This window comes from Dermacentor silvarum, chromosome 5 (genome assembly GCF_013339745.2).
Source record: "Dermacentor silvarum isolate Dsil-2018 chromosome 5, BIME_Dsil_1.4, whole genome shotgun sequence".
NCBI classification, from domain to species: domain Eukaryota; kingdom Metazoa; phylum Arthropoda; class Arachnida; order Ixodida; family Ixodidae; genus Dermacentor; species Dermacentor silvarum.
In genome coordinates this window covers 2884718-2901571 of record NC_051158.1, presented here as the reverse complement: position 1 = coordinate 2901571, position 16854 = coordinate 2884718, and the positions used below count along the sequence as shown (strand labels likewise).

The 16854-nt window shown below is 43.4% G+C and overlaps 1 long non-coding RNA gene across 1 annotated transcript; it reads left to right on the top strand.

Annotated features, from left to right (window-relative positions):
* Positions 1–11617: 11617 nt before the first annotated feature.
* On the top strand, positions 11618–16494 carry LOC125945298 (uncharacterized). The gene is made up of 3 exons (XR_007466797.1): positions 11618–11877; positions 13114–13164; positions 16364–16494. It is a non-coding gene; the product is annotated as an uncharacterized LOC125945298 (long non-coding RNA).
* The last annotated feature ends 360 nt before the right edge of the window (positions 16495–16854 follow it).

Sequence of the window (16854 nt, the reverse complement as noted above, 5' to 3'; positions counted from 1 at the left end):
CGTTTTTTGTGAGACCGCACACAACCGCTGCCAAAACGCTGGCTACATGACGCTAAATGACGCTAAATGCCGTTGTCGACACTGTTAGGGGAGATGCGGGTGAGAGCCCAGGGAGAATCGGCGGCAGAGGTCGGCTGGGCTGCGCGCATGCGCCGCTGTGGGAGACGGGGCACGCACAAGCACAGTCTAGGGTGCGTTGATGCCCTCCTCGTCCACCCCTCCCCTTCCACTGAGAAGTCGCGTTTGCTCTCTGCCGTGCGTTCGCTCCCCGTGAAAGCGCGCGTCCCTCACCCTCGCGCGCTCTCACTCGCGCATAAGTCGCGTTTGCTCTCCGCCGTGCGTTCTCTCCCAGTGAAAGCGAGCGTCCCTCACCCTCGCTCGCTTTCACTCGCACATACAGCTTACGGCCAATGAGAGCTTTTTATTGCGATAGCAATTATGTGGACACTTCAACCGGATTTCTGCCGTCGGCGTCGTCGTCGCCGTCGCCGTGAGGTTCCCTATAGATAAAATCTTGGCCGCGTGCCGTATGCCCGAGCGGAAGCGTGCGGGGACGCGCGCTATCACGGAGAGCGAACGCACTCAATCTCCCACGCGCAAGCAAGGAAGCGGGAAGCCAGCGCCGGAGGGAGCGGGGGGGGGGGAGGGGGGGGTGCACTTCCACTCTGCCAACAACCGCGCTCGTCGCTCGCTCACACCGTCTCTTATCTCCACACGGCTCTGACCTTTATGCGCCGTGCATTCGCCGCTCAGTTTCCGTTGAAGCGATAGACCGCACGTACCTTCGCCGCTGCGGCGTACGCGCTTTCTGCGAGAGTTTTGACGGTCGTTGTCTGCAGTCATTCAGTGTGATCTATTCATGTTTGTTTGTGCGCGCTCACACCACGCTTGTTCATTCAGTTAGTAATAGTCGGGCCACATTTTCCAACGCACGCTACACATGCAATGCTGCCCGGGTCGGCAGTGCAGCGCTACAGGTGTGTCCCTTCGCACGCGCTGCCCACGGGAAGCGCTTCTCATCAACACCACCGTTTCACACTCGCCTTCTCGTGGTCATCGAGTCTCTCTTCATGTCGGTCTAGTTACGCCGCAGCACACCTGCTTACTTAATCAGCTCATGTTTACTACAATTCATATTGCTACCAAAGCCGCTCACCTTACTTCGTATGACATTGCTGTGTTGCTATCGCATTCATTGCTTCGCCCTTAGGGCGAAACTGTGACATTTTTTTCAATTGCCGGACGCGACGATCGAAAGGTGAGCCCTTAATAGCTTCGCTGTAAAATGTGTTCTCTGCACATTTTTAATGTTTTAGAGCGCAGCTGTATGGCGCCCGTTCCTTCGGCGAGCGTCGGCGCGGTCTCTTAGTATCCTCGTAAACGAGCAAGACGAAGGATGAAATTGCGAACGTGGAGCGCCAATGAAAGACGGTGATAGTGAAGAGCTCGCGAGAACGAAAGCGGAGGAGGGGGGTTTGGCGAAAGCGTGAGAAGAAACGTGCAGTGCCTCGCAAGACTTTCACTGCAGCGACAATGACGGGAGAGTAGAGCGTGTCGTCGGTTCACCGATGACCCCAGCGATGTCATATATGGAAACAAAACGCTGCATGATTGGAGGTCTGTGTGCGGCGGCTGCTGTGAATTGCGCCCACGCTTCACCCACGCCCTCCCTCTGGCGATCTCCCGATTAACGAGGCAGTCACAACACACTTTGCTGCATTTGGAGCGTGCCGCATGAGACAGACTATCCGTTCCAGCTAATATACCGTGAAATGAAAACACTTGTATAGCTGCGTTAAAATTTCCAACTATGAAGTATCGTAATCATCGGTGTATTTTTTATATTCAGCATTGACTTAATGATATATATCCTGGTGGGACAGTGAACTAAAGACTTCAGCAGAACAAAACATTCGTCTTTCATGTTCGCTAAACTTTTCGGTGAACGATTAAACCAAGGTGATTGCTTATTGGACGTCACTAATGAGCATTCGCAATGTTGTTAGTCTCGTATGTATAAGGTACTCCAGTCTATATTTAAAGCTTCGTTTTATATACGTCTAACGCCCGGTACGATTTCCCACATGTCATCATTCGTGCAGACGTGTGTACAGTAAACAGCCTCTGCGGCTACCTGCGTGTCCCACCTAACATGCTGGACCCGCTGTGAAAGCCCACGCAGTGCTTCTGTCTTTCCTAATCGTTTCCTCATACAAACTTTCATTTGTCTGTCGCTTCGGATATATTAAGTTGCGCTCTAGCTGCCACTGCTATGCAAGTATGAGTGAGCCCATAGCAACGAAATTGCTGTGCCGTCGCTATTACGACGGTGGTTGCCCGTGCAGTTTCTCAATATTTTAGGCAACAAGTGTGTAAGAGATGCATTACCATTCACTGAACAACACATTGTTCTGCCGCTGCGTCTTCTGTGTAAAAGACTAACTTAAAGCATGTAATTGTGCGTTAAATTCCAAGCAAACTGCGTCATTCCAATGTACTATGCGGTCCACTTTCCTTGCTTCCAATAATTCTTGTAAACTTGTTGTACATTTTTAGCTGCGAGTGGCTCGAAAGTCTGTATAGCTAGCTAGCCAACCTATAGGAGACACAGAACTTTCATAGTGAATTATTTATAGTATGAAAGAGAAAGCCAGGAACAGTGGATTCACACAAATCAAATTATGTCACTAGCACCTCCGTATACCTACCTCTCTCATTTTAAGCAAACTATGCCGAAGATTGCCGGCATCCGTAAGTGAACGCTTTAGTCTTCCAGTCACATTCACACATGCCGGACACTTGAGATGGTGCAATCTGCAACACTAGGAGTGCATTTGAAGCGACCAGCCATTTCAGCACTCGCCAATTTTGCAACCACCACTAAATACCTCCAAGATACAGCGCGCGGCCACCTCACGCACTCAACCGTTCGGACAGCTATGCCCAGCTACGGCAACGGTAAAGCAGGAGAATCAAACTCGGCTTTACCCATCCCTCTTGCGCGTATTTGAACACGATGCGGCCCTCTTACATTCGATCCCTGTTCCCAAGCTAGGGCGCGTTTCAACACCAAAATTGGCCCCACGGGAGGACGGCGGCCATCAAGCCACCAGTTCTTTCGGCTCATCCTGGCACGCTACCCCAGCACCCACCGCAAACTGGTGCTTGAGCGATAATATCGCCCTTGGAGTTTACACGGAACCTAACAGTAATCTGGACGTTGACAGCGAAAACTTGCCTGGAGTGTCATATAATTAGTGTTTAAATAAACTTGTAGAAACTACATGCAAATGTATTCTGAAATGAAAACTCCGCTTGTTGGAAGGATTTTCTCAAAATGCAGAATCGCCCCATAATGCAGTTACAAAAGCATCCTCGCCCTTATCTGAATAGTGAATGCGACAACTCTAATCTGCCTTAAAAAGGCGCTCATGCTTTTGCTACATCCTCAAACTCGAGAGAACAAATTGATGTTATTACTATAGATCTGTCCAAGGCCTTCGACAGAGTGTGTCATGTGAAATTTTTACACAAACTGCATGAGTTTGGTATTGATGAACAAATTATCAATTGGATCGAGGCTTATTTAACTAACAGAGAAGAGTTTGGAGTAATAGATGAAGAATGCTTTTCGACTGCATCAGTTTCATCTGGGGTTCTGCAAGGGTCCGTTCTGCGTCCTACATTGTTTTTATTATATATCAATGATATCGCGAAGGAGACACATCCGCTCGTCGAAGTGTGATTGTTTGCGGATGATATTGTGTTATTTTGTCGCATAAAAAGCCTGCAAGGCTAGGTCCTGTTGAATGACTCTTTGAAAGTTGTATATGACTGGTGTGTAAAGTGGGAGATGTTGATCAATTATGAAAAGTACACTTCTATGATTGTGTCAAAAAGAGGAAGCCATTTGTGTTCTCGTACGTAAAGAATGACATAGAAATAACACGTTCCAGTAAATTAAATATTTAGGAAATACGATTTCTCATGACATGAACTAGAGTGATCATGTACAAAGTATATGCGGAACAGCCCAACGAAAACTCGGATTCCTACGGCGAAAACTAGAAGATGCACAACCAGATGTCAAACTAAAAGCCTAATAATTAAAAGTAAGGCCACCTCTGGAATACGCAAGTATAATTTGGGATCCAAATCAGAAATATCTCATTGACAAGCTTGTGCGTGTTCAGACAATGGCAGTGCAGTTTGTATTTTTCAGTTACTGGAGAACGCAGTCCGTAACAGAACTTCTTGCACGTGCGGAGCTACCAACTTCGGCTATTCGCAGAAAAATTGCTAGGCTTAAGTATCTTTACCAGCTCTATCACAATGCATTCAATTTGGATTCCGGCTTATGCTTGCGGCCGCCCGGCAGAGGGTCATCACGTATTAACGATCCCCTTGCAGTTTGTCAGTTATGTCCCTTTGCAGGTGCCAAGAGTGGACGTCTATAAATATTCGTTGCTGCCTAAAGCAATTATCGAATGGAATAACCTTGACCGACGTGTATTTGATAATACTTGTTCATTAGGAACTTTTGAAAATAGCTGGAACTGTGCTGTATTGATTGAATGTACCCTTCCCACCCTGTAACATGCCGGAATGGCTAACAGTATTCGAAAACAAAAATAAATAAATAAAGCTACGCGAAATAAGTAATAAAAGAAGTGCTGCCATAAAACGAACTTCAAAAAATCTTCACAGTCGGACAGCATAGTGGAGGACTAACCCATTTAGGCTCCTATACGTCTGGAGAGGTATCTACCGCATTCGACGCTATGTCCCGTATATTACCTAACTTCCTCACACCACCCAATTGTTTGCCGTCGTCGACTAAGCTTCCTTCCAATCAGCACTCATTCCGTAACACTTGCATACCAACTGTTTTCTGTCCTACGCACTACATGGCCTGCCAACCTCTTTTTTATAAGTGATTGGCATTCTAATGGTTCTGTACGCCCTTTCCAGGGGCTGACACTCAATCCATGTATCTATCTATCTATTCTATTTATGTCTCTCTAACCGTTTTCCCGCAAGCCTGGGTCTCAGGGTAGTCTATGGTTGAATTGATCTATTCTATTTATGTATGTCTCTAACCGATTTCCTGCCATCCTGGGTCTCAGGGTAGTATATGGTTGAATAGTTAAAGTGGTAGGCTGCTGTGCTGATGAAACCGGGTTGAAAGCAAATCATGGATGGTACCAAATTTTGCCCGTTGGCATGTAGAACAGTGATCGGCGTTTGAAAGAATGTTCTTTCTGCTCAGCGATCATTTGCAAGTAGGAGACACCATCCCATTTGAACGCATTCTCACTGCAAACTGCCTCGTTGAGCATAAACTCGTTGCCATGGATCATGCACATGTAACGCATGATGGCGAAAACGTTACGACGACGGTACGACCATGACGCAACGATGACGATTGCTTCAAAACAATGGCACGACGACACTGCAATCGATACGTCAAAATGACGAGGAAATGACCACGACGCCATAATGACGATTCAATGATGACAAGTGCATGACGGTTACCAAATCATGGCGACGGTGAGACCACAATAGCATGATGACGATGATATTACGGCGACGCCGGCAACTATGGGTCGCTGCGCTTCGCGCAATATCCATTGTTTGTGCACTATGACATATAGCCGTCAATCGTCTAAATTGTAGCCAGCAACTAGGAAAGATCAAAATATTACACTAAGGATGGTGTCATTACGCTACTTTTGGTACCATCCATGCATTCGGCAAGAGCCGCATCGATTCGCATCATGTCTGGTGTTTGAATGTAGTGTGTGCGGTGCCTGTAAATCAGTGAAAACTGCCTAGGAGTGAGGAAGAATGATGTTGGTACCCCGACGACGGCATGATGATGAAACAAATTTCAGTACAACCCTCGTATTCGGCAAGCCTTATTCGGCAGGAGAGCAATAGCAGTGGTAACGTCGAAGAATGAGGCAAAGAAGACTTCACTTTATTGTACACCACAGATTGCAAATAAATAAACCCGTCTCAATATTTCAACTCTGTGTAAAATTATACTGCATTACCTCTAAGTCAATTCATCTACAGAGGTTTGGTCTTGTAGGTTTGCAGTGCTTCAAAACCTATTTCCTTGAATCTGCAGAAGCCATGAGATTCATTTGCTAGATGGAAAAATGAATCCTACGTAAGTAATGTCTGCGCAGTTATGCTTCTCGGACGTAGTTCTGTGTAACGCAGATCGCGCTGATAGTGAACAATGCTCTGTAAGCGTCACCACTGGCTGCCTGCTACTGTTTTCTGGGTAAATTGTGCTTTTCTTTTTGTACACCTGAAGGTGCCACCGAATGCACCTTTCTAGTAACACGAGAACATACCATAACAATTTCTCGCTCATGATGTGAAATTTATGGCAGTTGCAGTTGTTAAAACGATGGAGACCGATGACTGCGTCGCACATGAGCGGTTTATTGAAGAAGTGAAGTAGCGCGCGCTCGCGCCATGGAGCCGTCCTCTTGCTCTTCGTCTTCGAGTATATTGATGATGATATTTTAGAAGCTCCCGCCCGCCCAACTGGCACCGAGATAGGCTTTGGCGGGCTATTCGAAGCACTCTTCAAGAGGGTAGATGTTGTTCACAGATCTTCATAGAAACTCTTTGTTGCCTGTCCGAAGTACGCAAGCTCTCCCTTCGCACACCACCGGTGTGTCATTTTGGTAATTATATCAATCAAGTTTTACGTACTGTACGCAAGCGAATCCGCATATATTTCAAATGCACTCCTGTCAGCCATACCAAATGAAGTGAAAGGTAATATTCATTTATTGGCGGATTGGACTGCCCCCATTTTTTCCATGGTTCTTGAGATTGCACAAATGTGTTAAAGCTGCCAAGGATTTATGCACTATACAAATGAGCGTCATTCAGAAGTACTTTGGTACTTGAATTGTCAAGTAGAGTCACCAACTGTAACCGAACTCACAAAGCTTTTCGTCCGTAAGTACTGTTTGCCATTGGTTGGCTGAATTTGCCATTATATTGTTTGTTGTGGTTTATTCACATATGCTATTAAGAACAATTTTAGCTTAGGAACGTTTCTGTGAATATTCGTGCCTAAATCTCAAGGCCTCGATCATGGAAAATTACCCGCAGAAATATCTATTATTAAGGTGTCAGTGGAGAAGATTGCAGTGGAAGAGATGGCCTGTTATGCACTTGGAACGCCCCAAGTGCTATAACATAGTTTGGGGTATGTGTCGGCGCTTCGGTTGAAAGTTTGATTGTGGCAGCTTTTTATGGTGGCCGGTACGGGGAATACAATCTAGAAATGCTCGTCTTCGGTACGGTTAGTATAGGCAGTGGTTATCTACTTTGTACAATAAAAATAGCATAAAAGCATGTTTTCTGCATTGTTTAACACCGAAAATTCTTCCCTACCTTACAAACAAGGTCTTCCTAAATATTCTGCTTCTCGTGAGCTGAACATCTGCTAAATGTGTAGTGTTGGTCACCTATGCATTTGGGTTGCTCATATGCGCTTTTGATGTTCCAATGAAAGCAAACTAGTATGATTCGCAACGAGTAAATTGCCGTAGCTGTGACTGTTGCGGTAAAATCAGTCTGTAATATAAGTATTTCGGGTGACAAAAAATTATGCGGGCGGCTTCCGAAGAGATGTATTAAATGAATTTAAGGGGGCCTATAAGGTCGAGAAATTTGAGTTTAGAAGTAGCAATACTTGATCGGGAAATGCACACTACGTGTCCAAAAAACATTCACAGGCCATAGTGTTTGGCGCCAAGCAGTCAGTCTCTAAATTGAAATTTCGCAATTACACCATTATAGCTTCTGGAAGCTTCCTGAACAGTTCTTACATAATTTTCAGTTCTGAATGTCTTGCTTGGTTAAACTGAAGTTGATCTCATCATCTACAAAAAAATGCCATCAGAAAGACGTCCAGTTATCTTATGCTAAGATTCGGTCCCTGTGACATAATCCCCGCTAATAATAAGAAATGTTCCATGCAATGCAATGGGATACTCAGGATGCGCATGACCCCTGATCCTGCTGTGAGTATGCCGCAGTACAGGAACTCGAGGCTAGCGCAACGCGGCAACGCCTACAAAACCCTGTGGTTTTAGTCGATGCAACTATAGGGTCATCGAGCTCCTTCTGTCCATGTGTGTCTGTGCACGTAACGCCACGCGTGTTCACGTATGTTTATGTTTGCTGCACTTCCTACTGCCACTAAAGCAGCAAGCTCTATTTCGTGTAATGTTCTAACATGTTGCTGTCGCACCAATTGTTTCGCCGTTACACCGAGATTTTAATTTTACAGCATAAGCTGTTATGGGCTCATTCCAATAGCCGTTTCGGTTCGCGATGGTGCCGCTGCCGCCGCCGCGTAACCGCTATCGCCGGAAATGCTGAAAAAAGTACCCGGTTTCCGCCGGGATCAAACCGAGGCCCGCTGCACGGGAGTCGGATATTTTACCACTGGGCCACGCAAGCGCATGCTATCAGGCAGCAGAAAAATGCCTTATAAACGTGCCCTATAGGCAGGCACGCAGGCGCAGACAACCCGAGTCTCCGCCACTATGGTGGTGCCATCTAGTTAAGGCGCCTCCAATAGCCACCTGCGCAGGCGCGGACGACGAGATGCGATTCCGACGAGGCGCACAATCAACGCTATCCCGATGTTAGATGTGCACCACGTATTCTGGGTTCCTCTTCGGTACACGTTATGACGTGTTCTTGCAAGGTACGAATCGCTTCTCAAGAAGCAAATCCTAGAGCTTCGTGTGCGGCTACAACCAGGCATCATCGGGCTCAGCAGACTGCTGTGCAGAGAGTATTGCAAGCCGCAGCTCGCCGTCGACGCCGGTCGGACACTTCAGATCGTTCTCGTCAAAATCGAGGCGAAGATACATTGCCGCATAGAGTCTGTTGTGTGTGGTGCCGAAATTGGAGCTACTCTTGCGCCGCTCAGCCAGCTTACGCGGTGACTGTGCTGCGTGTGCCGCGCAGCCCTTTGACTTTTTATTTCAATATAAAGTTTTAGAGCAGCCGGATTGGAAAAGTGCACTTTAGCACAGAAGCCTGACACTGGAACGATTACGCCATGTATGCTTTTCCGCCATAATGGCGTGCCTCATAATTGGATCGTTGTTGTCACAAGGTAAATCTCGGAAGTAACTGATATTGTTAACACGTCATCATACATCGAAATATGTCCCGATGCCCAAGACATTTCCGTAGAGAGGATTTGAGTCCGACGCTCCTCCTTCCCACCTCACGGGAGGAGTGACGAGATAATGTGCACTGCACAGTAACTCCGCCCGTGTATCACCCCCTACTCGGTCGGGAAGACTGTCGTTCAATACTTCAACTGCTAGCGCTATCGCCTTGCAAATTTTTTGTCTTGCTAAATAATAACGTGGTATAAAGCCAACATTCCCAATTTTGCATATTGTTTTAATGTATGTAGTCAATGCTTGAGAAAGATACTGGAAATTGTGGGTAGAGCTGTAAAAGAAACATTAAGCATTTATAAGTGGCCTTAAGATTTGAGGGTCATTATGCATCTATCTCCGGCTTTAATCACGAAACGGTCGGTGAGCGGCAGCACCCAAAATATTTTGAAAACATACCTCCACTTCTACATTCATTATTGCGACTTCGATGATTTAGGAAGACCGTATCGGAAAGATCAGAAGAAGTTGAAACATAGGATCAACAGCTGTGATGCCATTGGGTCCTGTTCCCAAAGACTTCTGTTTTATTTTTATTACATTTAAACACCGATATATTTCTGAGGTAGGCTCAAGAATGCGCTTCCATTTATTTTTATTTAATCAAGGCACAACACACTATCTACATCTTGTAGCATGCTTCTCTGCCTGTTAACGTGCTTTTCTTTCTATGTATATTTTGGGTTAATGATCTTTACATAAATATTATTGTAATAAATGCGGCCAGTGTATTTGGTGAGAATGGGTGGTATTTCATTCTGTGGTATTGCAATTTAGTCCGGCTCAGTGCAATTTTTTTCTCTATAATGTGTCACATTCCCTCCAAATTGGGTGTGGAACCAGTGCATTATGCTGCACCATGTGTTCCACGTAACTTGTGCCAAATAAAAAAAACACATGCAAATGTCACGTAACTGGGCAAACCAAGGTAATGCTGTGTAAGAGCCATGTACTAGCTAGACTCTTTTTTGACATCGTAACTACATAATAATAATGTATTCGGTATCGAACTGCGTAAATTAACTTTTCAGAGAAAAAGTGTGAAATGGAATATTGCAGATCATCCACAAAAATTCCGGATTGAACTTCCTGTTCATCAATATGTGCTACACAAATTTTTACAAGTCTGAAAGAAATCCTGCAAAAAACATACAAGGTGTCCGGTGACTAGTGATACTTTTTCGTGTTTTGCGGCCTTTCAAGCTTAGCACGTATTGAGCAACCGAAATCTTGACCAAAAATTTTTCAGGATGGTCTGCACCTATTTCATGAATACTTGTGCTGTGTAAATTATATTTGAGAACCTGAATATTCTTCACTTACTCTAATGGCAAACAATATTGCCTTAATTCTATCCAGCTACAGGACAGTTGCATATCTTCCAACTTTGGCACAAGTTTCCTGCGACACATGGTATGTAAGCTATGAGTCACTTGAAGCTAAACATTTTCACAGAATTGTCTGCCTTGTTGGGCTAAGTAAGTATTTCTTTCAAGTTGCTCCAACCAAAGGAATAAGTTTATTTTCCTGACCTTCCGGAACCCCCTCGGTTCCTTCTTCAGGGGAAGTTACGACGGAGATGTCTCGAGGCTGAACTTTTAAGCTTTCATGATCGAGGTGGGTGAACCATGAAAGCTTAAAAGTTCAGCCTCGAGACATCTCCGTCCTAATGTCATGGTCGAGGTGGCCCGACCATGAAAGCTTAACAGTTGCGCCTCTACATCTACGGCGTCACTCCTTATGAGAAGGAAACGAGTTGGTTCCGAAAGGTCGGGAAAATAAACTTATTCACTGGTTCGAGCCACTTCCACGTCATAATATTTAACCCAATTTCTGTCTGTCAGTAAAAGTAAAATATTCATCTCCTCCAAACTGCTCTTTTCACCTGGCCTTGCGGACTTCTAACTATTAATGAAATGCAACCACATGTTCATAGGTAAAGCCAGCGTGGGCTCGATAAGACTTCGTAGAAGAAACGACGCGGAGAAAATGCTACGTGTACAGCGTTTCTTAGAATTAATGAAATTGCATTATGCATGCTCAAATATAAATATAGTATGAACGCCAATAAAGTCAAGTTTTTCTGAGAAGGAATAAAAATGACCAGGAATAGACACAACTAACAACACGCAGGTTTGTAAGAGCACGTCAGGTTGTTCAAGAACGTCGCAACAAGCCGTTTCACGGTAATATTTCAGCATAACAATGTCCCATGGCATATTTCTTCGCTATAGAGAATCGCTAACGGAAACGTAGCGCTTGGCAAGCTTTGTAGAGCAGATAACAATGAGAACAATTTCAAGTGGTGGAAGAAAAAATATGCAAAATTGGGTATGGAAGAAAAAGGAAAAAAATCATTTTGCAATTCTGAAGCCGTTCTTCTGTGCCGCCTATTTTCTTTTGAAGTGCCTATATAAGCTAATACGCTGAAGCAATATTCAAGTGATGAAAACCGCCATGTCGAAAGGCTTCAGGATAAATATTGTGACTATTTCTGCCATATTTGCTTTTATTTTCTTCGCAATCATCGGAGCAAATCAGTCCTGGGCTCTTCGTCATCATAATTTAAACATTCAGGGCAGGATGATGAAATTATTCAGGCCTAGCACTACTACACGTCGACCAACTACAACACCACGTAAGTTTTAACGCAAAAGTTGCGATTTCTTTGAACTGCTCACGCGTAATAATAACAAAATCTGCTGCAATCAATCTATGGTCATCACGGCTACGCAGTCACTGGCGCACACGTGTCTTATAGAAACTGAACAAGTGTAGTTGGTAAATTATATTAGAGTGAAGCGCATGCCAGAAAGATCCACTGTGGCACCCCTGAATTAACCCAGCCAGATAAAAGATCATTGTCAGTTTTAATGTACTCTCTATGAGCAGAAAACTCTCCTAGTAGCTTGAATGCTGCCGTAAAAATTAATCTATTTATTATAGTGCTTATGTCTAAGAATACAGTTAGCTCAAGGAAAGTATTGAAAGATGACTTCAAGTTTATGCAGAAAGGACTCACGTGGTGTTTTTCGCGCGAACTTTCTTGAAAACTATGCTAAGAAGGCAAAAGAACTGAAATAAATAACAAGAAGCGAGCAAGAATGGAGAAAAAAACGCACTGAATGTTACATGAAATAATCATTAGAGAAAGCTGTCCATTATTATGCTGTGATGCTGCTGCATAATTTCTGCAGTTTGTGATTTTACGATGACATGAGGATGAGGATAGTATTGGTATTCGTGAAAGTACTTGTTGACCATTAAATACCAAGAAGGTTCCAAAATCTATACAATAAATTCACAAAAGAATTACACTTAGTACGAGAAGACATCATTGTGTTCTTGAATGTGCATGCCGCTCCACTGGCTCAATAACGGCTCTACTATAAAGCTGTTAACCAAGTATTCACATTCGAGCAATAAGTCAACCATCATTGCCGTATTTAGTTGTAAACATGCCAATTAGTACACATGTTAATTCTGCAACTGGTAATGTATTCTTATTCTGATAGTTGATATTCTTAAATACTGTGTGTTCCACTACAAAATATTGCACGAATAAGTGCATAAATATATGTCATGCCCTATATAAACATGATCGGAGAGGAGAATTGCTCTCAACATATCGTGCAAAGGAACTTATTGTTAGGCACTCAATTATATGGTGTTTTTTTGCATCCAATGTTAACCTTAGCTACAATAAAACAGTACTATACAGACTCGTTGGTTTTATTACCATAGCTGTGATTAAGTCCTCAGTATACTGCACTTTTTGATACCTTTTTGAAAACTGGAATAATCACACAATGATGTCATAACTCATTGCTGTGATTATGACACTTATCAATTTGTACAATTATGTTTTTTTAAGGTCGAGAGAGGTTAATATGAAGAAACAGAAGACAGTGGTCGGTGAAGCCAGGTAAGGAATATTGAAAGTTAGGCTTGCGCGTGCTGTTTATACATGATTGATGGTGTTGACCATTGAAATACTTAATTTATTGGACTTTTTTCAGTGCCCAATTGTATTATTACCTTTCAAATGGCGAAACCAAGCTTTGTAGCTGTTATTATAATGGTTGACTTGTTAGCGTAGGACTGTTTGCTTCACCCAAGTTGTCCTATCATTTACCCTGAAGTGCAACGAATGAACGAATGCAAGTGCGGATGCAAGCGCGTGCATATCGGACCTTTATTTAGAGTGCCGGCGGCTGTTAAAGTTTCATAATGCGGAAACAAGAGCTCCAAATAATAAAGCTTAACAGAAAATCTACGATGGCCAAAGTTCCATAGATCAAACTGTATGCTGCAGCAGTTTAGGAAACGCAAATAATTTATCATACGTACACTTAATAAGCAGTAACGGTGCTTAGCATACAAGCTTTACAGGATTTAGCGTGTCCTAAAGTGAATGCATAAAGGATAATTGTGAAACGTTTTCAAAACCGCCACACATCCGGATGAGTTCGATGGTTATGAATGAGTAATTTCCTGTAGGATATTTCGAAATCATTGTAATAACAACACAGAGAATAAGTGCACCATGTTTATTTCCTTATTGGTACTCACCATGCTTCCTCCTCAGACGGACTGCGCTCAGAAGAATGGTGCGTCTAATGAACTTTGTTTTTCTAGTTCAGTGCACTTATTTTAATGCTTCAAAGTTGGGGTCTGGCAAAGAGACAGAGAAGTCCTTATCGAAAGGCAGGGAGGGGTCTGACAAAGCTGCCCAGGGGCCCTACGAGGATATGCGTGATTACGCATTTCCTCTAAAACTGCAACTGTGTGCTTGTACGGGCAATCTTTCTGTCGAGAATAACTCAGGGTTAGGAACAATTCCCCAGTGTCTGGCGTCTGTGTCCTTCCGCATGTGCTGGAAAATATGCCTGCTTCCCTGCAAGTCAGTAGTCAGACATGTGGGCAACCATGCAGGTTGCTCTTGTGTCTTTTTCGTCAACATAGACTTTTTGCATTGTGTTTCCAACAGACTTCTTTTTTACAGTGAAGGTGTCTATCGCTAGGATTCGGGATTTTAAGACGTCCGCGGGGAAGAACTGTCCCCTAATACTCTCCCCTAAATAGTCAGACTGAAATAGCCAAAACCAAAAGCAAACGCATATCGCCGCTCGCGTCGTAACTCGGTTTTACGGCCGTCTCTGTGAATGTATGACGTAGTGTGCGCCTCATAAGGCGACAAAAGGGAAAGGATTGGCGCCCCTCGTCGCTACCGCGCGAAAGCGCTCGTGCCACTGTTCAGGCGTCTTCTCGCCCAGCTGGCTCCGTTTCCGCTCATCATTCCAGCCTAGAATTTCACTTCTCTCCTGTCGTCGTAATGGGGACGCCAAGTTTACCGGGGTATGAGCCATTACGTAAAGGGGTAGCTCTGTCTTACGTGACGGACAGATTTAATAACAGAGGTGATAGGCAAATGTGTCTGCTTACATATCGTCACGATGACTACCGATCAGGACAATAAATATGTTCGTAACTTTGTTCAAAATTCTGTGTCACCTCTATGTCGTGCGCTAAACAGCTTGGCTGGTCGTCCACCTTCACAGAATGTAATGGCTCATTATTTTTTTTTTGGTTGATGTCCAAAACGACTAACAATTTTAGTGTTGGCAGGTTATGCTCCTATGGCACAGTTATGAAAGCTATCGCACTCGCAAGTATTTGTAGTGATTGACCAAGAAAAATGTTCTAAGATATAACCGCAGAAACCATTAAGGAAGAGACGATAAAATATTAAAATCAGATTAGGTACAAAAGGAAAAGCTGTAAGAGCTTCTAGATTTTTATAACAAATATTCGGCAGATGATTCAGTTAATTCTAATTTAATGCAATTCATTCTTAAAGACGAGCGCCAAAAAATGAAATACCTTATAGATGAGTTATCTTCCTGCTTGTGCTGTAGAGCATATTCATATCAAAATGCATTATGCCGGTACTTAGCCAAAGGCAACCACGAAAAACAAATTGTTTCACGATTCGTATCAATACTTAGTTTATCGTGAAGTATATGGTTTTTAGTTTATTGACAGTCATGGACCTGAGCAGTTAGGAAATATAATTTTGTTGTTAAATACACCAACTGTACCATAGGTACTTGGTATTCAAAGCATTGAAGAAGCATGCGTGCATAATGAACAAGATTTCTGCCAATACTGGAACCCGTAACAAAAAAAATATACATATATTATTAGAAAGTGTGCTATAAGCACCTGCTCAAAATATCCATGAAAATAAGTGTGTTTCTTTCTGTATCTCATCTGTGCTAGCTAACAAGAGGCAATCTCTGCCACATTTTTTCTAAGACCCTGCCTGAGTAGTATTCAAAGTGCTACCAATAAATTACTACCAATAAAAAGAAATTTCTAATGTCATGGTTATAGAATTTATGTTCGTGATTTGTTGTCAACACATGATAGGATGAAAATGTACGTTTACGTTCGTAAGTAACCACTGGGATGCTTGGGTGATTAGCAAGAATTTTAAAACGAATAAAGGGGATGCGGCACAAGTGACACACCTCATTGGATAATAAGAGACCATATATTTTGAGCGCATTTTGGGCATATCGTCGTCGCCATCTGTTCATACGGCTCATCATCTTGTGTGAGCGCTATTTGTGCATATCGTCGTCGTCATTCGCCTACGTACATACGCCTCATCATCATTTTTGTCTCATGCGGCGCTTCGTCTCTGCCTCGGGCGGCTGCTCTGAAGTAAAGGCATCGCATCGGTCGACGTCTCACAATATCAATATTCAACCTAATGAGAATATTTTCCATATCATTATTGTTTATATTAAGAAGATTGCATTCAACCGTCACTTGGCTAAAAGATGAGTGATAAATAGGTCAAATGCACAGCAATTAGTATTACTGAGGGAAGAGCCTTAATAAATTTGCCACAATCTGCTATTGTTATTACGTGGAAAACACGGGGAATGCGGGAGATGGAAATTCAAGACGATGAGCACCACGAGAATAAGATGAGTGCTGGAGCCAACGTTTCGACAATTGGACTTGTCTTCTTCAGGGCAAATTTGTCATGTTTTGTTCACGTGTATTTCTTGTGGTTTAAAGCCATTGACTTTATAATTTAACCGGCCACGCAGGTACTTTCAAGGAAAGCCTGTCAAGTGACTTCCTTCTTCTAGTCAGTGGTGGGTCCGAACATGACGAAGAATATCACTGTAGAGCGAAGCCCTTAAAAATCACACAGAAGAATAAAAAAATGTCGACCCATCATTTTGACATGTATTTGCGCCAATATTTTTTCATTGTTTGAGGTGTACTATCTTTAACGTTTGCTCTCATGGGTTCTTGCAGGTCGCCTTGCGGGTGAATTGCATACATTCGATAATAATAAGTGTCTATTTTCTGAAACAGTGATAGGCAGATGCCTATACGTCGTACTACATGAAGCATCATTATTTGCAATATTGCATTTCTTAAAGTCTGCAGGCATTTAGGCCTACATGCGAAATAGCCTAACCTGCCGTATTCATTCTTGTGCACAAAGCCACGTTATCTATATCTTTTAAAATGTGTGCGGTACAATTCAACAGCACAGACGAGCATAAAATGACCCTTAATCCATATTGGT